Source organism: Nerophis ophidion, linkage group LG12 (assembly GCF_033978795.1).
Source record: "Nerophis ophidion isolate RoL-2023_Sa linkage group LG12, RoL_Noph_v1.0, whole genome shotgun sequence".
NCBI classification, from domain to species: Eukaryota; Metazoa; Chordata; class Actinopteri; order Syngnathiformes; family Syngnathidae; genus Nerophis; species Nerophis ophidion.
This window is the reverse complement of record NC_084622.1, coordinates 51,554,296-51,578,831: the sequence shown is the minus strand read 5'-3', so window position 1 is coordinate 51,578,831 and position 24,536 is coordinate 51,554,296. Positions and strand designations below refer to the sequence as shown.

Sequence of the window (24,536 nt, the reverse complement as noted above, 5' to 3'; positions counted from 1 at the left end):
CCAGGAAGAGTTAGTGCTGCAAGGGCTCCTGGGTATTTGTTCTGTTGTGTTTATGTTGTGTTACGGTGCGGATGTTCTCCCAAAATGTTTGTCATTCTTTTTTGGCGTGGGTTCACAGTGTGGCGCATATTTTTTCCTTGCCCTTATGTGGGCCTACCGAGGATGTCGTAGTGGTTTGTGCAGCCCTTTGAGACACTAGTGATTTAGGGCTATATAAGTAAACATTGATTGATTGATTGATTGATATTTGTAACAGTGTTCAAGTTGTACTGTACATACGGCCACCCTCAGTGTGACCTGTATGGCTGTTGACCAAGTATGCATTGCATTCACTTGTGTGTTTGAAAAGCCGTAGATATTATGTGATTGGGCCGCCTTTGGTTTATTGGCGCTCTGTACTTCTCCCTACGTCCGTGTACACAGTGGCAGTTTAAAAAGTCATATATTTTACTTTTTGAAACCGATACCCATAATTTCTGATATTTATTTTTAAAGCATTCATTGGCCGATAATATCAGTAGTCTGATATTATCGGACTTATCTAGTTATAACACTGAAACTCCCTCCGGAAGAGGTGCTTTAAGACATGGCTAGTATAGGACCGCAGTACTAATGAATCATATTCGGTACTATACGGTCTCTAAAAAGTACCGGTCCCCGTGCCCCTTTTTCTTTAACGGGCATGATGGCGCCTCGTTGTGACATTGCAGGTTTTACGAGCAGGGGAGCATGTTCGGCAGCGCACAATCACAGAGAACTTACAGACACAGTGTGTAGACAGAAAAGGGAGAACAGACGCATTTTGGCTTAAAACCTAAAGATAAAAGCGAAGTTATAACACTGAAACACACTCAGGAAGATGTGCTTTAAGACATGGCTAGCTAGCTAACGTCCAGCCGCAGCTACTTCTAAATCACTAATCCTCGCCTCCATAGCGACAAAGTAAGTTTCTCACAAGTATCATCCCTGCAGGACGAGGAATAGCTAAACATGCTTCACTACACACCGTAGGATACAATAGCTCACCTGCGTCACCATGGAAACAACGTCATGAGTGGAGCTACACCTGACATCCACTGTAATGATACCAAGTACAATAGCGTATCTATTTGATACTACTATGATCAATATTTTTATCTTCACATGATATTTTTTCATATTCTGTTTATAAACTAAGGAAATACGTCCCTGGACACACGAAGATTAAACTTATAACCAATGCATGATCCTGTAACCACTTGGTATCAAATTGATACCTAAATGTGGGGTATCAATCAAAACTAATATCAAGTATCTAAACAACAGAAGAATAACTGATTATTAAATTGTAACAGAAGTGTAGATATAACACGTTAAAAGAGAAAGTAAGCAGATATAACAGTAAATGAACAAGTAGATCTATAACTCATTTCCTACAGCTTGTCCTTAATCATTTTAACAAAATAATAGGTGTATAAATGACACGATATGTTACTGCATATGTCAGCAGACTAATTAGGAGCCTGTGTTTGTTTACTTACTACTAAAAGATAAGTTGTCTAGTAGGGCTTCACGGTGGAAGAGGGGTTAGTGCGTCTGCCTCACAATACGAATTTCCTGCAGTCCTGGGTTCTAATCCAGGCTCGGGATCTTTCTGTGTGGAGTTTGCATGTTCTCCCCGTGAATGCGTGGGTTCCCTCCGGGTACTCCGGCTTCCTCCCACCTCCAAAGACATGCACCTGGGGATAGGCCCCTCCCACCTCCAAAGACATGCACCTGGGGATAGGCCCCTCCCACCTCCAAAGACATGCACCTGGGGATAGGTTGATTGGCAACACTAAATGGTCCCTAGTGTGTGAATGTTGTCTGTCTATCTGTGTTGGCCCTGCGATGAGGTGGCGACTTGTCCAGGGTGTACCCTGTCTTCCGCCCGATTGTAGCTGAGATAGGCGCCAGCGCCCCCCGCGACCCCGAAAGGGAATAAGCGGTAGGAAATGGATGGATGGATGGAAGTTGTCTAGTATGTTCACTTGGCAGTATAGCTCGGTTGGTAGAGTGGCCGTGCCAGCAACTTGAGGGTTCCAGGTTCGAGCCCCGCTTCTGCCAACTGAGTCACTGCCGTTGTGTCCTTGGGCAAGACACTTTACACACCTGCTCCCAGTGCCAACCACACTGGTTTAAATATAACTTAGATATTGAGTTTCACTATGTAAAGAGCTTTGAATCACTAGAGAAAAGCGCTTTATAATTCACTTCAGTAGAATTAATACTAAAAGACAAGTTGTCTAGTATGTTCACTATTTTATTTAAGGACAAAATTGCAATAAAAAACGTGTTTAATGCACCCTAGGATTTTCTGTCCCTTTATTTAGAAAAGTATCGAACTACATTTTGATACTGGTACCAAAATATTGCATAATCCATCCATCCATCTTCTTCCGCTTATCCGAGGTTGGGTCGCGGGGGCAACAGCCTAAGCAGGGAAACCCAGATTTCCTTTTCACCAGCCACTTCGTCTAGCTGTTCCCGGCGGATCCCGAGGCGTTCCCAGGCCAGCCGGGAGACATAGTCTTCCCAACGTGTCCTGGGTCTTCCCCGTGGCCTCCTACCGGTTGGACGTGCCCTGAACACCTCCCTAGGGAGGCGTTCGGGTGGCATCCTGACCAGATGCCCGAACCACCTCATTTGGCTCCTCTCCATGTGGAGGAGCAGCGGCTTTACTTTGAGTTCCTCCCGGATGGCAGAGCTTCTCACCCTATCTCTAAGGGAGAGCCCCGCCACATGGCGGAGGAAACTCATTTGGGCCGCTTGTACCCATGATCTTATCCTTTTGGTCATAACCCAAAGCTCATGGCCATAGGTGAGGATGGGAACATAGATCGACCTTCCGGCTCAGCTCCTTGTTCACCACAACGGATCGATACAACGTCCGCATTACTGAAGACGCCGCACCGATCCGGCTGTTGACCTCACGATCCACTCTTCCCCCACTCGTGAACATGACTCCTAGGTACTTGAACTCCTCCACTTGGGGCAGGGTCTCCTCCCCAACCCGGAGATGCCACTCCACCCTTTTCCGGGCGAGAACCATGGACTCGGACTTGGAGGTGCTGATTCTCATTTTGGTCACTTCACACTTTGGTGCCAACCGATCCAGTGAGAGCTGAAGATCCCGGTCAGATGAAGCCATCAGGACCACATCATCTGCAAAAAGCAGAGCCCTAATCCTGCGGTCACCAAACCGGAACCCCTCAACGCCTTGACTGCGCCTAGAAATTCTGTCCATAAAAGTTATGAACAGAATGGGTGACAAAGGACAGCCTTGGCGGAGTCCAACCCTCACCTGAAATGTGTTCGACTTACTGCCACCAATGCGGACCAAGCTCTGGCACTGATCGTACAGGGAGCGGACCGCCACAATAAGACAGTCCGATACCCCATACTCTCTGAGCACTCCCCACAGGACTTCCCGAGGGACACGGTTGAATGCCTTCTCCAAGTCCACAAAGCACATGTAGACTGGTTGGGCAAACTCCCATGCACCCTCAAGAACCCTGCCCAGAGTATAGAGCTGGTCCACAGTTCCACAGTTGCATAATTATGTATTTAAATAGTGGCTTACACGGTCATCCATCCTCACGCTGAAGGTCGACTGTTCTCGCCACAGAGCCAGATTGAATATCGGATCATGAGAGATGGCAGCTCGTCATGTCTGTTTACAGAAATACACCGCTGCTTGTTTTGGAGCCTCCCTGTATTCCCGCACACATCTCCGAGGGTCCCAGGAGAGAGCAAGTGTGCTTCACGTGCACCCGACATACTACTAATGCACCTCATCATCCATCTCCCTGCCGAGCGAGAGCAGAGGGATGCAGGATAAAGAGGCGTGGTGCAGGGCGAGAATGGGGCGAGGGAAGGTGTTCCCATGGGGAGAGAAGCTGTCAGTCCCTGGGAGACTTCAAACACGCTGCTTCCCTGTGATCAGCCTGCTTCCTGCTTCTCTGCTGACAGCTCCCTGACTACGCCACTTACACTCCCGTGTAGAAGACACACACACACACCGACTTCATCATTCCACAACACATTCTCATCTTTAGGATGCATATTTCCGACACACATTTTTTGCCAATAACCTTGAGCACTGACAAAGTTCCTCATGTGCGTCAAGGAGAGTCCCAAACTGTTGCTGCTTAGTTCAGACTTCAAGCTGGTGCTGAGGTGGCGAGGATGAAGTGGTGTCCCCATACCGATATATTGGTACTTTTCTAAATAAAGGAGACCTCGAAAAATTGCATTATTGGCTTTATTTTAACAAAACATGTTTATTATTGCTGGGGAAGTGGCTGGGGATAGGGAAGTCTGGGCTTCCCTGCTTAGGCTGCTGCCCCCGTGACCCGACCGGATAAGCAGAAGAAGACAGATGGATGGATGGATGGGTTTATTATTGCAGTTAAGTCCTTAAATAAAATAGTGAACATGCAAGACAACTTGTCTTTTACAAACCCCGTTTCCATATGAGTTGGGAAATTGTGTAAACAGAATACAATGATTTGCAAATCCTTTTCAACCCATATTCAGTTGAATGCACTACAAAGACAAGATATTTGTGGTTCAAACTCATAAACTTTATTTTTTTTGTAAATAATAATTTACTTAGAATTTCATGGCTGCAACACGTGCCAAAGTAGTTGGGAAAGGGCATGTTCACCACTGTGTTACATCACCTTTTCTTTTAACAACACTCAATAAACGTTTGGAAACTGAGGAAACTAATTGTTGAAGCTTTGAAAGTGGAATTCTTTCCCATTCTTGTTTTATGTAGAGCTTCAGTCGTTCAACGGTCCGGGGTCTCCGCTGTCGTATTTTAGGCTTCATAATGCGCCACACATTTTCCATGGGAGACAGGTCTGGACTGGAGGCGGGTCAGGAAAGTACCCGTACTCTTTTACTACAAAACCATGCTGTTGTAACACGTGACTTGGCATTGTCTTACTGAAATAAGCAGGGGCGTCCATGATAACGTTGCTTGGATGACAACATATGTTTTTCCAAAACCTGTATGGACCTTTCAGCATTAATGGTGCCTTCACAGATGTGTAAGTTACCCATGCCTTGGGCACTAATACACCCCCATACCATCACACATGCTGGCTTTCGAACTTTGCGCCTATAACAATCCAGATGGTTATTTTCCCTGTTTGTTCCGGAGGACACCACGTCCACAGTTTCCAAATATAATTTGAAATGTGGACTCGTCAGACCACAGAACACTTTTGCACTTTGCATCAGTCCATCTTAGATGAGCTCGGGCCCAGCGAAGCCGGCGGCGTTCGTTTGTGTTGTTGATAAATGGGTTTTGCTTTGCATAGTAGAGTTTTAAGTTGCACTTATAGGTGTAGCAACCAACTGTAGTTACTAACAGTGATTTTATGAAGTGTTCCTGAGCCCACGTGGTGATATCCTTTACACACTGTCGGTTTTTGATGCAGTACCGCCTGAGGGGTCAAAGGTCTGTGATATCATTGCTTATGTGCAGTGATTTCTCCAGATTCTCTGAACTTTTTGATAATTTTACAGACCGTAGAAGGTAAAATCCCTAAATTCCTTGCAATAGCTCGTTGAGAAATGTTGTTCTAAAACTGTTCTACAATTTGCTTACAAAGTGGTGACCCTCACCCCATCCTTGTTTGTGAATGACTGAGCATTTCATGGAAGCTGTTTTTATACCCAATCATGACACCCACCTGTTCCCAATTAGCCTGCACACCTGTGGGATGTTCCAAATAAGTGTTTGATGAGCATTTATCAACTTTATCAGTATTTATTGCCACCTTTCCCAACTTTTTTGTCACGTGTTGCTGGCATCAAATTCTAAAGTTAATGATTATTTGCAAAAAAAAAAAATTCTTATCAGTTTGAACATCAAATATGTTGTCTTTGTAGCATATTCAACTGAATATGGGTTGAAAAGGATTTGCAAATCATTGTATTCTGTTTATATTTACATCTAACACTATTTCCCAACTCATATGGAAACGGGGTTTGTAGTATTAAGTAAACAAACAAATGTACAGTACGCAGTAACTTACTGTGTTATTTATCATTCTATTATTTTATCAACATTATAAAGGACTTAGTAGAAAATTAATTATTAATCTACGTGTTTATTTACTGTTATTATCTGCTTACTTACTTTCTCTTTCCTTGCCTTATATCTACACTTCTGTTAAAATGTAATAATCACTTATTCTTCTGTTGTTTGATACTTAAATGTCCTTAAATGAAATACTGAAGAACTACTAGACAAATTGTCTTTTAGTATTAAGTAAACAAACAAAGACTCTTAATTAGTATGCTGACATATGCAGTAACATTGTGTCATTTTCCTTTCTATTATTTCGTGAAATTTATGAGGAACAATTGGTAGAAAATGAATTATTAATCTACTTGTTCATTTACTGTTAATATCTGCTTACTATCTCTTTCAACATGTTCTATCTACATTTCTGTTAAAATGTAATAATCACTTATTCTTCTGTTGTTTGATACTTTACATTAGTTTTGGATGATACCACTCATCTAGGTATCGATCCGATACCAAGTAGTTACAGGATCATACATTGCTCATATTCAAAGTCCTCTTGTGTCCAGGGACATATTTACTGAGTTTTTAAACATAAGATGAATTTCCAAAAAACGAAAGATGTTGTGATGCCAAATAATATCGACGTAATCATAGTAGTATCGACTGGATACTACTATGATTTTTATGATTTTTAATTTTCCGGGCTTCACGGTGACAGAGGGGTTAGTGCGTCTGCCTCACAATACGAAGGTCCTGCAGTTCTGGGTTCAAATCCAGGCTCGGGATCTTTCTGTGTGGAGTGTGCATGTTCTCCCCGTGAATGCGTGGGTTCCCTCCGGGTACTCCGGCTTCCTCCCACTTCCAAAGACATGCACCTGGGGATAGGCCCCTCCCACCTCCAAAGACATGCACCTGGGGATTGGTTGATTGGCAACACTAAATTGGCCCTAGTGTGTGAGTGTGAATGTTGTCTGTCTATCTGTGTTGGTCCTGCGATGAGGTGGCGACTTGTCCAGGGTGTACCCCGCCTTCTGCCCGATTGTAGCTGAGATAGGCGCCAGCGCCCCCCGCGACCCCAAAAGGGAATAAGCGGTAGAAAATGGAAAAATTGAATTTTCCTGGGGAAATTCTCCTGAAGGAATCAAAGTATCCATCCATCCATCAATCCGTACTTTGTATCACTACAGTGGATGTCAGGTGTAGATCCCCCCCATGGCGTTTGTTTACATTGTGGCTACGGTGTGTAGTGAAACATGTTTAGCCATGCCTTTACTTTATTTGTCGCCATGGAGGCGAGGATTAGTGATTTAGAAGTAGATAAAACACTGCACACTGCGGATGGACGTTAGACGCTAGCTAGCCAGCCATGTTTTCAAGGACCTCTTCCTGAGGGCGTTTCGGTGTTAGAACTTCACCTTTATCGTCAGTTTTTAAGCCAAAATGCGTTCTCCCCTTTTTGTCTACACGCTGTGTCTGCTTGTAAGTACTCTGTGTGTGTTTGTGTGCCGCTGAACATGCTCCTCTGTGTCCAGGGACATATTTACTGAGTTTTTAAACATAATATGAATTTCCAAAAAACGAAAGATGTTGTGATGCCAAATATCGACGTAATCATAGTAGTATCGACTGGATACAACTATGATTTTTATGATTTTTAATTTTCCTGGGGAAATCCTCCTGAAGGAATCAAAGTATCCATCCATCCATCAATCCATACTTGGTATCACTACAGTGGATGTCAGGTATAGATCCACCCATGGCGTTTGTTTACATTGTGGCTACGGTGTGTAGTGAAACATGTTTAGCTATTCTCTTACTTTATTTGTCGCCATGGAGGCGAGGATTAGTGATTTAGAAGTAGATAAAACACTGCAGACTGCGGATGGACATAAGACGCTAGCTAGCCAGCTATGTTTTCAAGGACCTCTTCCTGAGGGCGTTTCGGTGTTAGAACTTCACCTTTATCGTCAGTTTTTAAGCCAAAATGCGTTCTCCCCTTTTTGTCTACACACTGTGTCTGCTTGTAAGTACTCTGTGTGTGTTTGTGTGCCGCTGAACATGCTCCTCTGTGTCCAGGGACATATTTACTGAGTTTTTAAACATAATATGAATTTCCAAAAAACGAAAGATGTTGTGATGCCAAATATCGACGTAATCATAGTAGTATCGACTGGATACAACTATGATTTTTATGATTTTTAATTTTCCTGGGGAAATTCTCCTGAAGGAATCAAAGTATCCATCCATCCATCAATCCATACTTGGTATCACTACAGTGGATGTCAGGTGTAGCTCCACCCATGGCGTTTGTTTACATTGTGGCTACGGTGTGTAGTGAAACATGTTTAGCTATTCTCTTACTTTATTTGTCGCCATGGAGGTGAGGATTAGTGATTTAGAAGTAGATAAAACACTGCAGACTGCGGATGGACATAAGACGCTAGCTAGCCAGCTATGTTTTCAAGGACCTCTTCCTGAGGGCGTTTCAGTGTTAGAACTTCACCTTTATATTTAGTTTTTAAGCCAAATGCGTCTGTTCTCCCCTTTTTCTCTACACACTGTGTCTGCTTGTAAGTACTCTGTGTGTGTTTGTGTGCCGCCGGACATGCTCCTCTGCTCGTAAACCAGCAATGACTCAACGTGACGACGACGGGAGCATTGGTACGTTTCAGAGGCGATATAGTACATAAAATGATTCAATGGTATCGTGGTACTCTACTAATACTGGTATACCGTACAACCCTACGAGGATGTTAATAATAATAATGACTTATGTAAGCTATTACTCCCACCCCCGCTCAAGGCTGGGACACCCGAAGGCGCCTGGTGATGGATTCATTAGTGCAGAAGATGAAATGAGTTGTCAGGACCAGGGTTATTTGTGCTCTGGGAGGCACAAACTTGGAGGCGAGATGGGCTCCTTGTATATCTTTGCCAGTCGGTCTCCTCCACCATGACAACAGGTGGCGAAGCATTTGGCTCCTCTCAGAGTCCCAAGGACGCTGGCGTGATGATGCGTCACAAGTCAAGTCCGTCCATGTGTGCTAAGCTCCCGTGCTTGCAAGTGGAAAGCGGAGCTGCCTTCAAAGAATTCCGAGAACAGCCTCCATTATTAATTCAAGCTATATCAAGAGCACAGACCAGACCAGTGCATTAGTGATGCCCAGACCCCGGGTGATGGCGGAGCTGCACCTTCACCTTCCGCTGCTAGACACTTACTGGTTCACTAGGCAATTCTACAACTTGAAGGAATGAAACTTAGGAATTGTTCTACAGTTCAAACACTTCCTTGTCATTTTTCGGACTTACTTAGGTTGATATATTGATTGTGAGCACATTGTTCTGGGCAAATCCAGTTATGTGGATCAGAGGAAACTGGACGTTAATTCAAGTTAACTACCGTATTTCCTTGAATTTCTGCCAGGGCGCTAATTAATTTAAAACCTTTACTCACTCCTGCGCTTACCAAAGGCATGCGGTAAAAGTAAGCATGCGCTAATTATTTTAAAACCTCTCCTCACTCGGGCACTTACCAAAGGCATGCAGTAAAAATTTGAGTGTGATGTAAGCTTGGACCTTAAGTCCTACTGAATAACTCTTAATCCTCTTCCCTTTATGCGATTTCAAATTACCGGTATTGAAATCAGCCTCCATTTTGAAAATGATGACAGGGGAAGTGTCACTCGTGACATCACGAGTTTGACCAGGCGGGAATACTAAATATGCGCTAATTATTTTTCAAAGCGAGTTTGACCCGGCCGTAATTTACGGCAGGCGCATATTATATGCCCCGCGGCAATTCAAGGAAATACGGTATGCTTAAAAGTTTATACTTGTTTCCATTACCTTTTTGAGATATGTTTTATTTAATTTTTTTTTTTTTTTTGTGAAATAATAATATTGTCATTGAGCACAAGACTGTTCTTTAAATATGGTTGTGGAAGAGGGGTTAGTGCGTCTGCCTCACAATACGAAGGTTCGGGGTTCGATCCTTTCTGTGTGGAGTTTGCATGTTCTTCCCGTGACTGCGTGGGTTCCCTCCGGGTACTCCGGCTCCCTCCCACCGCCAAAGACATGCACCTGGGGATAGGCCCCTCCCACCTCCAAAGACATGCACCTGGGGATAGGTCCCTCCCACCTGCAAAGACATGCACCTGGGGATAAGCCCCTCCCACCTCCAAAGACATGCACCTGGGGATAGGCCCCTCCCACCTCCAAAGACATGCACCTGGGGATAGGCCCCTCCCACCTCCAAAGACATGCACCTGGAGATAGGCCCCTCCCACCTCCAAAAACATACACCTGGGGATAGGTTGATTGGCAACACTAAATGGTCCCTAGTGTGTGAATGTTGTCTGTCTATCTGTGTTGGCCCTGTGATGAGGTGGTGACTTGTCCAGGGTGTACGGGGCCTTCCTCGCGAATGCAGCTGAGATAGGCTCCAGCAGCCCCCGCAACCCTGAACGGGACAAGCAGTAGAAAATGGAGGGTTTGTGTGTTTGTGTGTGTGTGTGTGTGTGTGTGTGTGTGTGTGTGTGTGTGTGTGTGTGTGTGTGTGTGTGTGTGTGTGTGTGTGTGTGTGTGTGTGTGTGTGTGTGTGTGTGTGTGTGTGTGTGTAAAATGTCCATTTGCTTTATTATGCGCTTTCATTTAGGCGTGTGTCGTTTATCCAATGTGTGGTCTGCCTCTCTCCAGCAGTTATTTTCTGCAAAGCTGAGAAATTCCTTCCATGCCAGAAAGCGCGAGCTTTAGAAATATAGATGGCATTTTGGCTCTTGAAAGAAACTCGGGTCTCGGCATATTTCCGTGCACACCGGCGGGCTTGCATCAGTTCAGCACAAAGGGCGAGCTGACTTTGAAGTGTCCCTTTGTGGCGTCATGTTCCGTACCTCCACACGCACCTTGCAAAGTGAGTGGGCAGCTGTGGGCCGGCTGTGCAAACGCAGGAAAAGTGATTTTTTATTTTTTTACAAAGCCTTCTCCAGCCTCTGAGCTCTATTCATATTTAAAGTTGCCTCGCAGGGAGTGTTGCAACGGTTGAAGTGCCCCCGACTCTGCGAGACGAGGAGGATGTGTGCGGCGCTTGTGCAGCATTCCTTGCCCCCGCAGGGATTGGATGTGTCCATCTTTTTAAAAGCCTCAGAGAAGAAGCAGAGTACTTCCTGCCTCATGTACAAGTTAAACTTATTCAATGTGACCCATATTTTGCCAGTAAAAATAGTCTTTACTATGGAGCCAGGCTGTGGTCGTAATTAGTCTACTGCCTCCAAGCAGCCACGGTGTCCATATTTACAATCAAACACACACTTGCAGACTTCCCACCTGTCGCTGCGGGTCTGCTTCATTCTCATCGTGTGTGTCAGGACTCAGCCCGCGAGAGGGCGGCCTCACCAGTTTGTTTACTTTATGCCAGGCAGGGGCGCGAGCGCTACGAATTAGCACGAGTCAAATCAGATTAATCAATCCCCGGCACACTTATTACTCGAAGAGTCGCGTCGCATTAAAAATCAAATTAGCCTGGCGGTGAAGCTGTTGCCACGCGAGCCTGCCAAGCCAGGGTGACACACATCCACACAGAGCTCCTGGCTGCCACTGACGGACGTGAAGTCATGCGGTGGTCCGGGGTGAAGGAAATGTTGGCGCTGAAGGACTACAAGGGGCAATGGGAACTTAGTGACTTTGCCACCCAGCTTCTCCTCGGGCTCACAGTTGGCTAGATTCTCCTCCATCTCTAAACCAACCTTGCCATGTCACTCCAACATGACCTTGTGCATGTTAGAGTGACATGCCAGCTGCACGGCGGCAGAGAGGGTCGCACTTCAGAGGGTCTTAAAAACTGCCATGAAGATCACTGGCTGCTCTCTCCCCTCCCGAGATGAACTGTACAGTGCCAGGTGCCTCAAAAAGGCCCAAAACATCATAAGGGACTTTAAGGTTTTACTACTTACATATAAAATACTACACGGTCTAGCTCCATCCTATCTTGCCGATTGTATTGTACCATATGTCCCGGCAAGAAATCTGCGTTCAAAGGACTCTGGCTTATTAGTGATTCCCAAAGCCCAAAAAAAGTCTGCGGGCTATAGAGCGTTTTCATTTCGGGCTCCAGTACTCTGGAATGCCCTCCCGGTAAAAGTTCGAGATGCCACCTGAGTAGAAGCATTTAAGTCTCACCTTAAAACTCATTTGTATACTCTAGCCTTTAAATAGACTCCCATTTTAGACCAGTTGATCTGCCGTTTCTTTTCTTTTTCTCCTATGTCCCCCCCTCCCTTGTGGAGGGGGTCCAGTCCGATCCGGTGGCCATGCACTGCTTGCCTGTGTATCGGCTGGGGACATACATCTCTGCGCTGCTGATCCGCCTCCGCTTGGAATGTTTTCCTGCTGGCTCCGCTGTGAACGGGACTCTCGCTGCTGTGTTGGATCCGCTTTGGACTGGACTCTCGCGACTGTGTTGGATCCATTGTGGATTGAACTTTCACAGTATCATGTTAGACCCGCTCGACATCCATTGCTTTCCTCCTCTCCAAGGTTCTCATAGTCATCATTGTCACCGACGTCCCACTGGGTGTGAGTTTTCCTTGCCCTTATGTGGGCCTACCGAGGATGTCGTAGTGGTTCGTGTTGTGGTTTGTGCAGGCGTTTGAGACACTAGTGATTTAGGGTTTTTTTAAGTAAACATTGATTGATTGATTGATATAACTGCTGCCCTCGGGAAATACTTTGTGTTAGAGACGTCCGACAATATCTGACTGACGATATCATCGGCCGATAAATGCTTTTGAATGTAATTACAGAAATGATTTGTATCTGTTTCAAAAAGTAAAATGTATGACTTTTTAAAACGCCGCTGTACGGAGTTGTACACGGACATAGGGAGAATTACAGAGCACCAATTAACCTTAAAGGCACTGACTTTGCGTGCCGGCCCAATCACATATCTACAGCTTTTCACACACACAAGTGAATGCATGTATACTTGGTCAACAGCCATACAGGTCACACTGAGGGTGGCCGTATGTACAACTTTAACTCTGTTACAATAATAATAATAATAGTAATAATGGATTAGATTTATATAGCGCTTTTCTATTGTTAGATACTCAAAGCGCTCACAGAGAAGTGGGAAGCCATCATTCATTCACACCTGGTGGTGGTAAGCTACATCTGTAGCCACAGCTGCCCTGGGCTAGACTGACGGAAGCATGGCTGCCAGTTTGCGCCTACGGCCCCTCCGACCACCACCAAACATTCATTCATCATTCATTCACCGGTGTGAGCGGCACCGGGGGCAAAGGGTGAAGTGTCCTGCCCAAGGACACAACGGCAGCGACTTTGATGTCCATAGGTGGGAAGCGGACCTGCAACCCTCAGGTTTCTGGCACGGCCGCTCTACCCACTACGCCATACCGCCCTCCAAATATTACAAATATGCGCCACGCTGTGAACTCACACCAAACAAGAATGACAAACATTTCGGGAGAACATCCGCACCGTAATACAACATAAACACAACAGAACAAATACCCCGAACCCTTTGCGGCACTAACTCTTCCAGGACGCTTCAATATACACCCCCGCTACCCTCTGCCCCCCCCCCGCCCCCCATTTTAACCCTGCCCACCTCAACCTCCTCATGCTCTCTCAGGGAGAGCATGTCCCAAATTCCAAGATGCTGTTTTGAGGCATGATAAAATAATGCACTTTGTGACTTCAATAATAAATATAGCAGTGCCATCTTTGCATTTTTTTTCCATAACTTGAGTTGATTTATTTCGGAAAACCTTGTTGGATTGATTAATGCATCCAGCGGGGCATCACAACAAAATTAGGAAGAATAATGTGTTAAATCCACCACTGTATATATCTTATCGGTTGATATCGGTATCGGTAATTAAGAGTTAAATAATATTGGGATATCGGCAAAAAAGCCATTATTGGACATCTCTACTTTGTATAGTTCAAGACTTACGGTGATTAGAAATCATCAGTGGACGTCATATCGGCAGCTACACTTTCCATCTTCAAGATGTCCCTCACTCATTTAGTTTTAATATGTCATCCTCACTATTATGTTAGCTCCACTATGGACTGGACTTTCACAATATTATGTTAGACCCACTCGACGTCCATTGCATCCAGTCTCCCCTAGGGGGTGAGGGGTCACCCACATCTTGCGGTCCTCTCCAAGGTTTCTCATAGTCATCCACATTGACGTCCCACTGGGTTGTGATTTTTTCCTTGCCTTTTTGTGAGCTATGAACCGAGGATGTCTTTGTGGCTTGTGCAGTCCTTTGAGACACTTGTGATTTAGGGCTATATAAATAAACATTGATTGATTGATTGATTGATTGATTGAAGATCTCAATAAATAATTTGGAAATGTCCGGCAGGCCAGATTGAAAAGCCTAACGGACCTTCATTTAACCAGGTCTGCCATAGGGAAATGTTTTAAATGAATAATAATATATCATAAACAACTATAATATGACCCCTTTAAAATATGCAATCTTCTGCAAGCCAGTTTAGTAGATCAGCTTTGCGTGTGCTATCAAGTTTGCACTTTTTAATACGCGCAAACCTTTATTACATCAGCCCTTTACACTGAGATTGATTTAGGTTTTACATCCTTGCTTTGCTGTATTGTTTTTCCAAAGTGTAGCACAGCCATGATGGACTCTCTCACAGTTCATTGAGCTATGGCGGCAGCACGTTTTAGCACCTGCTCTCTTTCTCTCATGTTCACATTCTGTTTTATTATATTTGCATGTGTCTGGGTGTGCCTTTCAGATAGATGGCATTGCCGCACGCTAAGGTAAAAGTCTCATCCATCAAGCAGGGTGTGCCACTCCAAAGAATAATAGTTGACACATTAGTGCATTGGTAGTGAATATTTATTGGCTTTCTTTTACTCCATTAATGCTAGTAAGACGCCACAGAGCGGCGAGGAGTTGATCTGTACAGTCTTGGCCAGAGGTGGGTAGAGTAGCCAGAAATTGTACTCAAGTAAGAGTACTGTTACTTTAGAGATTTAGTACTCAAGTAAAAGTAAGGAGTAGTCACCCAAATATTTACTTGAGTAAAAGTAAAAAGTATGTTGTGAAAAAACTACTCAAGTACTGAGTAACTGATGAGTAACCTGTTCCTTTAATGATTCCAGCAACAAATAATGCACAAAAACATAAAAATAGCAATGAGCAAATTCAGAGCCAGGACTATCTCTTAAGAAACTAAAACAATAATATATATTAAATAATAATACATTAAAAAAAAATAAAAAAAATAAGGCAAATTGAGCCACAATAACTTAACAGCACCATAGGCTCAGTAGGCATTGATTGATTGATTGAAACTTGTATTATTAGATTGCACAGTACAGTACATATTCCGTACAATTGACCACTAAATGGTAACACCCCAATAAGTTTTTCAACATTTATCAATTACTTAATAAATGACCAAGTCGAGGTGATCTACCTCATATATATATACACACACACACACATATCATACATTTATATATACAGTATATAATTTATATTTATTTACTTTGCGGTTTTTGTTGACATGTTAAAGGCGTTTTAATGAATATACATGCATGTTTAACATATAGATTCATATCTTTAATGAAGACAAGAATATAAGTTAAATAAGTTACCTGATTCTGATGACTTGCATTGATTGGAATCAGACAGTATAGTGCTGATAACGTCCCGGTTTTCAAATGGAGGAGAAAAAAAGTTCCTCCTTCCTGTCTAATACCACATGAAAGTCGTTGATTTTTGGCATCTTATTTGTCCAGCTTCCATATTCGTTTTTATACACTTTACAAGAAATACATTGGCGGCAAACTCCGTAGCTTGCTCGCTTGTTTGCACTGGCTTTCGGAGACTTTTATTTTGTTAGCGCAGGCGCGATGGAGCGGCACTTTTATTGTGAAGACAGGAACTGTGCGATCATTCTTTAGGCTTTTGGCGGGAAGTACGGTTGAAATAAAAAGTGTCTTTTTTCCTTTACTCTTTTGATTGATTGATTGAAACTTGTATTAGTAGATTGCACAGTACAGTACATATTCCGTACAGTTGACCACTAAATGGTAACACCCCAATAAGTTTTTCAACATGTCGGGTCTACGTGTGACGGTCACGTGACCGCCTGGCTCTGTTTGATTGGTGAAATGGCGTCAAACGTCACCAGTGACTGCATGTGATTGGTGAAACGCAAGCATGCGTAGTTCCTACTTTGAATGCGTGTCTGGCAAAATCAAAACGAACAAAGCGTGCATTAACAGATCGATAAAAAAAAAAGTAGCGAGTAGCGACCTGATTGGAGATAAATGGAGCGGAGTAAAAGTAGCGTTCCTTCTCTATAAATATACTCAAGTAAAAGTAAAAGTATGTTGCATAAAAACTACTCTTAGAAGTACAATTTATCCCGAAAGTTACTCAAGTAGATGTAACGGAGTAAATGTAGCGCGTTACTACTCACCTCTGGTCTTGGTTTTCTGGTGTGTGTCGCTCTTTTGTGTGTAGGTGCTTGTGAATGTCAAAAAATTGCATCACACACCACTATTCGGCCTTGTTTTTAACTCAATCCAACGAAGGCCGAATGTGGCTTTTTTTGCCATATTCGGCCGAATATATTCGGTTACCGATTAATCGGTGCATCCCCACTTTTTAGAGGCTGTATAGTACCGAATATGATTCATTAGTATGACGGTACTTTACTAGTACCAGTACACTGTACAACCCTACTGGAGAACATGCAAACTCCACACCTAGAACCTTGCTGCAAGTTGAATTTCATTGCAAGGAAATACATTTTAAAATACCTACAAATAACATGTACACACACTGAGGCACTTTTGCAGCTCCATATGTTCCTTTCTATGCCCCCCAACCCCCAACAACCACTCGAATGTTCCCACAACCCCCACTTACTCACTGACCATGGGCATCATTCAACACCCACATTACCGCACAGCTTCTTCCTGGCAACGATGGGCCAACCCCCCCCCATGCCATGGCCTCGCCATCGCCAAGCTCTCGCCACGGTAGAAACTAAGATGGATGCCCTTCCCAGCCAATGGCGACGCAGAATGAAGTTCACGCTCCTTGGACTGTGCAGCTGAGGGCGCAAAGGAATGAATGCAGCACAACACACAAAGCAACACAAACACATCATTTGGGCTCATTCATCTGCACAAAAGCGTATTGGGGGTGGGGGTTGGGGGGGTCACTACTGGAGCTGCCAGGCCTTGTGTGATGTATCATTTTTGTCAACATAAATGTACTGGGAAGCATTCTGCCTCCGTGTTGACAGCTTCCCATACGTTCACAAGCTTGTCATATTCATGCTCCTCGGAAGCATTGCCACATTTATTATCTGGGAGTGTGTATTGTAAAAAAGTGGGAGGACGATGGATGCAACGTCGGCAATGAATGCGTGCCTTGAGAATCAACCTCTATGTTTAATCACAGACTGATGTCGAGAAACACAACAAAATTATAATTTAAAACCAGTAAAGTTTTTTTAATGTTCAATCTGAGAAACGTCATCCTTTTTTGCTTATAATCATCCAACCATCCATCCATTTCCTACCGCATATCCTTTAGGGCAGCGGTAGGGAACCTGTGGCTCTTTTGATGAGGCTCTCAAATAAATCTTAGCTGACATTGCTTAACATGATTAGTAATGAATAATTCCGCTGGTAATCAAAGTGTTAAAAAAGCATGTTTGAAATATAAAAGGTTCTCATGCATTTAATCCATCCATCCATCCATGTTCTACCCCACCTGTTCAAGAAGTCGCATTAACGGTTAGAAGTATTTTATATATTATTGGTTGGCTTCAGAATAACAATGTTATTAAAAAGAAGAAGATACTTATTACACTCTAAAAATGTTGGTCTTACTTTAAAATCACACTTTTAGTTATGTTTACTGTTAAAAAATATGATATGGCTCTCACAGAAATACATATTAAAAGTCGGGCGGAAGGCGGTATACACCCTGGACAAGTCACCTGCTCATCACAGGGCCAACACAGATAAAGACAACATTCACACACTAGGGACCATTTAGTGTTGCCAATCAACCTATCCCCAGGTGCATGCCTTTGGAGGTGGGAGGGGCCTATCCCCAGGTGCATGTCTTTGGAGGTGGGAGGGGCCTATCCCCAGGTGCATGTCTTTGGAGGTGGGAGGGGCCTATCCCCAGGTGCATGCCTTTGGAGGTGGGAGGGGCCTATCCCCAGGTGCATGTCTTTGGAGGTGGGAGGGGCCTATCCCCAGGTGCATGCCTTTGGAGGTGGGAGGGGCCTATCCCCAGGTGCATGTCTTTGGAGGTGGGAGGGGCCTATCCCCAGGTGCATGTCTTTGGAGGTGGGAGGGGCCTATCCCCAGGTGCATGTATTTGGCGATTATTTGCTAATAATCATTAACTTGGAATTTAATGGCAGCAACACATTGCAAAACAGTTACCAGTGTGTTACATGGCCTTTCCTTTTAACAACACTGACTTTTAAGACATGCTGTATTTTTCATGGCCATATGCATGAGCTTCTCATGGGAAATAGAAATCCATGTCGCTTTTATTCCTGTTTTAGAACATTATTTCATCTCTTATTCTCTTACTCACTTACAGAACCCAAAACACAATGTTTAATTCGTAAATAAAAAGAGAATACAATGATTTCAAATCCTTTTCAACTTATCAATTGAATGGACTGAAAACACAAGATATTTAATGTTCCAACTGAGAAACTATTTTTTTTTTTCCAAATAATCATTAACTTAGAATTTAATGGCAGCAACACATTGCAAAATAGTTGGCATGGGCATTTTTACCACTGTGTTACTTGGCCTTTCCTTTTAACAACACATTTGGGAACCGAGGAGACACATTTTTCCCATTCTTGCTTGATGTACAGCTTAAGTTGTTCATTTTAGGCTTTATAATGTGTCACACATTTTCAATGGGAGACAGGTCTGGACTACAGGCAAGCCAGTCTAGTACCCACACTCTTTTCCCCTTTTTGGTGTTCTAACACGTGGCTTGGCATTGTCTTGTTGAAATAAGCAGGGGCGTCCATGTTAATAATATATGTTCATATGTATGTATATATATAATGTACATATAAAGTAGGTGTACCTAATGCTGTGACCGAGGGAATCTATATACTGTTTATGAAGTTTATTTACGACCTCGCAAGGGGAAAAAAAACATTGCTGCAAAATTTATCTGAAAATTATATATTTAAACAGTTTATATTTTCCAAAGATCAGTTATGATACTTTTGGAGCGAGTGTGGCGTGGTTTCATTTGCACTCTGCTAACGCCTCCAGAAATAAACACCTTTTATACACAGGAAGTAGGTTTAAAAGTGATTGCTAAGCAAAATTTAAACAAAATTTATACCAAAGCGTATCGAATACAAATGATCTACATCTGCGTTTCTCAAACTTTTTTTCACCAAGAACCACCGCAGAAAACACTTGGTTCTCTAATCTGATTACTGCTTTGCACACTCTTGGCATTCTCTTGATGAGCTCTAAGCACACCTATGAATCTCATGGAGAGAATGCCAAGAGTGTGCAAAGCAGTAATCAGAGCAAAGGGTGGCTATTTTGAAGAAACTACAATATAAAACATGTTTTCAGTTATTTCACCTTTTTTGGTTAAGTACATAACTCCACATGCGTTCATTCATAGTTTAGATGTGACAATCTACAATGTAAATAGTCATGAAAATAAAATAAAACACATTGAATGAGAAAGTGTGTCCAAACTTTTGGCCTGAACTGTATATTCTTTTGGAATATATGTTCAAAAAATACAGCAATAGGCCGAATAATAATCAAACCATGTGCACAACGCTGGTGCAGAAAAAATGTTAAAGGTTTACAACAGGGGTCGGGAACCTTTTTGGCTGAGAGAGCCTAGAAGCCAAATATTTTAAAATGTATTTCCCTAAGAGCCATATAATTTTTTTTTATGACACTGAACACAACAAAATGCGTGCATTTTTAAGTAAGACCAACATTTCCAGAGTATAATAGGTCTCTTATTCTTTGTAATAACATTGTTATTCTGAAGCTAACTGTGGAGGGGGCGTGGCCTGCGGGCCTGCAGAAAAGCAGGATGTTGCCAGGACCGGCCTCGAAATCAGCGACAGGTGCGTAGATAGCCCTCCTGGGCCTTGTTATCTAATCAACTGTTGCTCTGTTATAAGCAGCAGCCAGGAAAAGAGACAGGGTTGGGGCTGGAGCCAGAGGGCGAATGAGGACTAAAGAGAAAAACACAATTGCTGGAAAGCAACTGAGAGACTAATTGAAAAAAAAACAACAATATTTTAACCCTAAAACAGGCTCTCATGTCGGTGCTTGGTGGTCTGAAGAACCCCCAGGAGGGCAAGCCCAACACTAACCAATGATAAATAAATGACTTATTACCATTAACGCAACTTCTTGAACATAAAAATGCATCTGAATGTTTTATATTTTGAATGTTATTTTTAACACAATGACTACAAGTGGAATTTTTCATTACTTATCGTGTTAAGCAATGTCAGCTCAGATTTATCCGAGAGCCAGATGCAGTCATCAAAAGAGCCACATCTGGCTCGCGAGCCATAGGTTCCCTACCCCTGGTTTACAAGCTCAAGGGTCTTTACTTTACACAGAAAAGTTGACTTGGTCAACTATTGCACTGAATACAAGTCTTGCATGCATAAACACACACACAGCTGGCTGAGAGCAATTGGAACATTTATAGTGCTGTCAGCATTGCATTATTTATGCCCCTAAACTATGCGGTCAACATTATTACAGTTTTAACGGGTGGAATTATTTCTCCTGAAGTCATTTGTTTGGGAGGGGCACACACCATTTTTGCATAATGATTTACAGAATGATTCAGGGGATATTACAGCTTCAGCGTTATTAATCGTTTCATTACAAGGATTGTTTACAGTGTGTCCTGTTCACCACCGACTGCTGCAATTGGACGATCAGCTTTATCTTCCTAAATGTAATGTTACACATTAGGGATGTAGGGTATACCGCTTTTACTTTGGTAACGCGATACTAATGAATCATATTCGGTACTATACCGCCAATAAAAAGTAACACTTGGGCATGACAGAGCGTTGTCATGTCATGACAAAGCTGGTTTTACGAGCAGAGGAGGATGTTCAGCAGTGCACAATCCCAGAGTACTTACAAGCAGACACAGTGTGTAGACAGAAAAGGGAGAATGGGTGCATTTTTGCTCAAAAACTAAAGATAAAGCTGAAGTTATTACACTGAAACGCTCTTAGGAAGATGTGCTTTAAGACAGTGGTCCCCAACCTTTTTGTAGCTGCGGACCGGTCAACGCTTGAAAATTTGTCACAGTTTTTTTTTGTTTTTTTTTTCATTAAGAAATACAATCATATGTGCTTACGGACTGTATGCCTGCAGATTGTATTGATCTATATTGATATATAATGTATATATTGTGTTTTGTATGTTGATTTAATAATTTAAAAAATATATATATTTTTTTGTTTGTTTAATTTTTTGTGCGGCCCGGTACCAATCGGTCCGTGGACCAGTACCGGGCCGCGGCCTGGTTGTTGGGGACCACTGCTTTAATACACGGCAAGCTCCTGTAGCTAGCGGCTAATGTCCAGTGTTTTAGACTTAGACAAACCTTAATGATCCACGAGGAAAATTGTTCCAAACAGTAGCTCAGTTACAAATAATGCAGGTATAAAGTAGACTAAAAATGTACCATAGTAGCAATATAAAATATAACATATATGTAATATTTACATATTATATTTACAGTATATGATATATACTTCTATTCATCCATTTTCTACCTGCTTGTCCCTTTTGGGGTCGTGGGGGGTGCACTAGTATTCGGGCGGAAGGCGGCGTACACCCTGGACAAGTCGCCACCTACTTATATATTATAATATATTATATTTTATAAAATATATTCAATATACAACAATTACCATGTACAATATTACAGTATATGTAACAGCTGCTCTAGCTACTTCTAAATCACTAATCCTCGTCTCCATGGCGACAAATAAAGTAAGTTTCTTACAAGTATCATCCCTGCAGGACGAGGAATAGCTAAACATGCTTCACTACACACTGTAGGAAGATACTATAACTCACCTGCGTCACAATGGAAACAAACACCATGGGTGGATCTACACCTGACATCCACTGTAATGATACAAAGTACAAGGGTGTATCTATGTAGTCGATACTACTATGATTACATTTACATTTTTTATCAACACTAAATGTTTTTTTCCCCTTTTCAAAAATTTCATATTTTTACACGTTCCTGGACACATGAGGACTTAAGTTATGACCAATGTATGATCCTGTAACTACTTGGTATCGGATCGATACCTCAATTTGTGGTATCATCCAAAACTAATGTAAAGTATCCAAACAGAAGAATAAGTGATTATTACATTTTAATAGCATAAGTGTAGATAGAACAGGTTAAAAGAGAAAATAAGCAGATATTAACAGTAAATGAACAAGTAGATTAATCATTAATTTTTTAAAGCTTGACAAAATAATATGTGTATAAATGACAAAATATGTTATTGCATATGTCAGCAGACTAGTTAGGAGCCTTTGTTTGTTTACTTACTACTAAAAGACAAGTTGTCTAGTACAGTGGTTCTCAAATTTGGGTACGTGTACCCCTAGGGGTACTTGAAGGTATGCCAAGGGGTACGTGAGATTGTTTTTAAATATTCTAAAAATAGCAACAATTCAAAAATCCTTTATAAATATATTTATTGAATAATACTTCAACAAAATATGTAAGTTCATAAACTGTGAAAAGAAATGCAACAATGCAATATTTAGTTTTGACAGCTATTATTTTTGTGGACATGTTCCATAAATATTGATGTTAAAGATTTATTTTTTTGTGAAGAAATGTTTAGAAGGAAGTTGATGAATCCAGATGGATCTCTATTACAATCCCCAAAGAGGGCACTTTAAGTTGATGATTCCTTCTATGTGGAGAAATCTGCATTTAGAATTGAATCACTTTCAACAAGTTTTTACTTATTTTATATCTTTTTTTCCAAATATTTGAAGAAAGACCACTACAAATGAGCAATATTTTGCGCTGTTATACAATTTAATAAATCAGAAACTGATGACATAGTGCTGTATTTTACTTCTTTATCTCTTTTTTTCAACCAAAAATGCTTTGCTCTGATTAGGGGGTACTTGAATTAAAAACATGTTCACAGGGGGTACATCACTGAAAAAAGGTTGAGAATCACTGATCTAGTATGTTCACTATTTTATTTGAAGGACTAAATTGCAATAAGAAACATATGTTTAATGTACCTGAAGATTTTTTGTTTAAATGAAGACAATATTGCAATTTTTTGTGGTCTCCCTTTATTTAGGAAAGTATCCAAAAAAATGTTGGTACCAGTACCAAAATATCGATATGGGGACAACCCTAATACACACTTTGTTTTAACTGTCTTCGGTGTGTGCACACCGTTCTACAAATGTTAAGTATCGTAGCTATTTGATGAATTCCCAAAAGTGTGTGTCCTTACGCAAGATAGTTTAATGAATTATTGACTGCAGCAATGTAGCTGCTGCACGAAGCAGATGTCTTCCAGCTGACACTAGAAAGCCATTTAGTCACGATAAATTATGGAAGCTCTACAAATGTCTGCACAGCCATCGATGAATCAAGCACTGTATCGCCTCTGCCCTCTGCGGCATGAAGATTGTGTGACATGATAATGTAACGCCAGCTGCACAATCATATGTGCACTCATTAGAAAATGCTACAAATACACGTGTGGGAAATGCCGAAAGGAGCAATGGCAGTGCCAGAATTGTTAGTATTTCACTCATTTGCATTCTTTGTAAATATGCTTTTTTTCTTTGTAATTTATTTTTTCTTCTATTTTTGGCACACAAAAATAAGTTACTTCTGCAACAACCTTCCACGCGAAAACTGGGAAAACAGTTGCTTTTGCATTCATTGTAAATATGTTTTGTTTTGTATTTTTTTAACAATAAATGTTTAGAGTTTTGATCCCAAATTCTCGTTGATCCTGATGATTCACTGCATAAAAATCCACCATATGTTTATAAATCCACCATATGGGCACACACACACGCACACACACACACACACACACACACACACACACACACACACACATGCAAAAACACGCATAACCTACCTCAATACTAAAAGCTTGCCTTGGGGTCCCCTTCCCCACACTGGCTCAAGCGACTCTGTGACTCAAGTGACAGCTGTGAGCTGCTAACAGCCACACTTCCACAACAAAAGGAGTGTCCGCAGGGGGTCCAAAGGATCAAATGACCCTCTTGTGGGTCTTTTAGGTAAAAAGGTCAATTGACCCCTCCGTGGTAGTTCTAGTGTCAATAAGATCATTATTGTAACGTCAG

At 42.2% G+C, this 24,536-nt stretch overlaps 1 protein-coding gene across 1 annotated transcript in view; it reads left to right on the top strand.

Moving 5' to 3' along the window:
* The window catches only part of LOC133563538 (reelin-like), a 311,302-nt gene that overhangs the window by 77,885 nt on the left and 208,881 nt on the right, over positions 1–24,536 (top strand). The gene's annotated exons all lie outside the window — the stretch shown is intronic.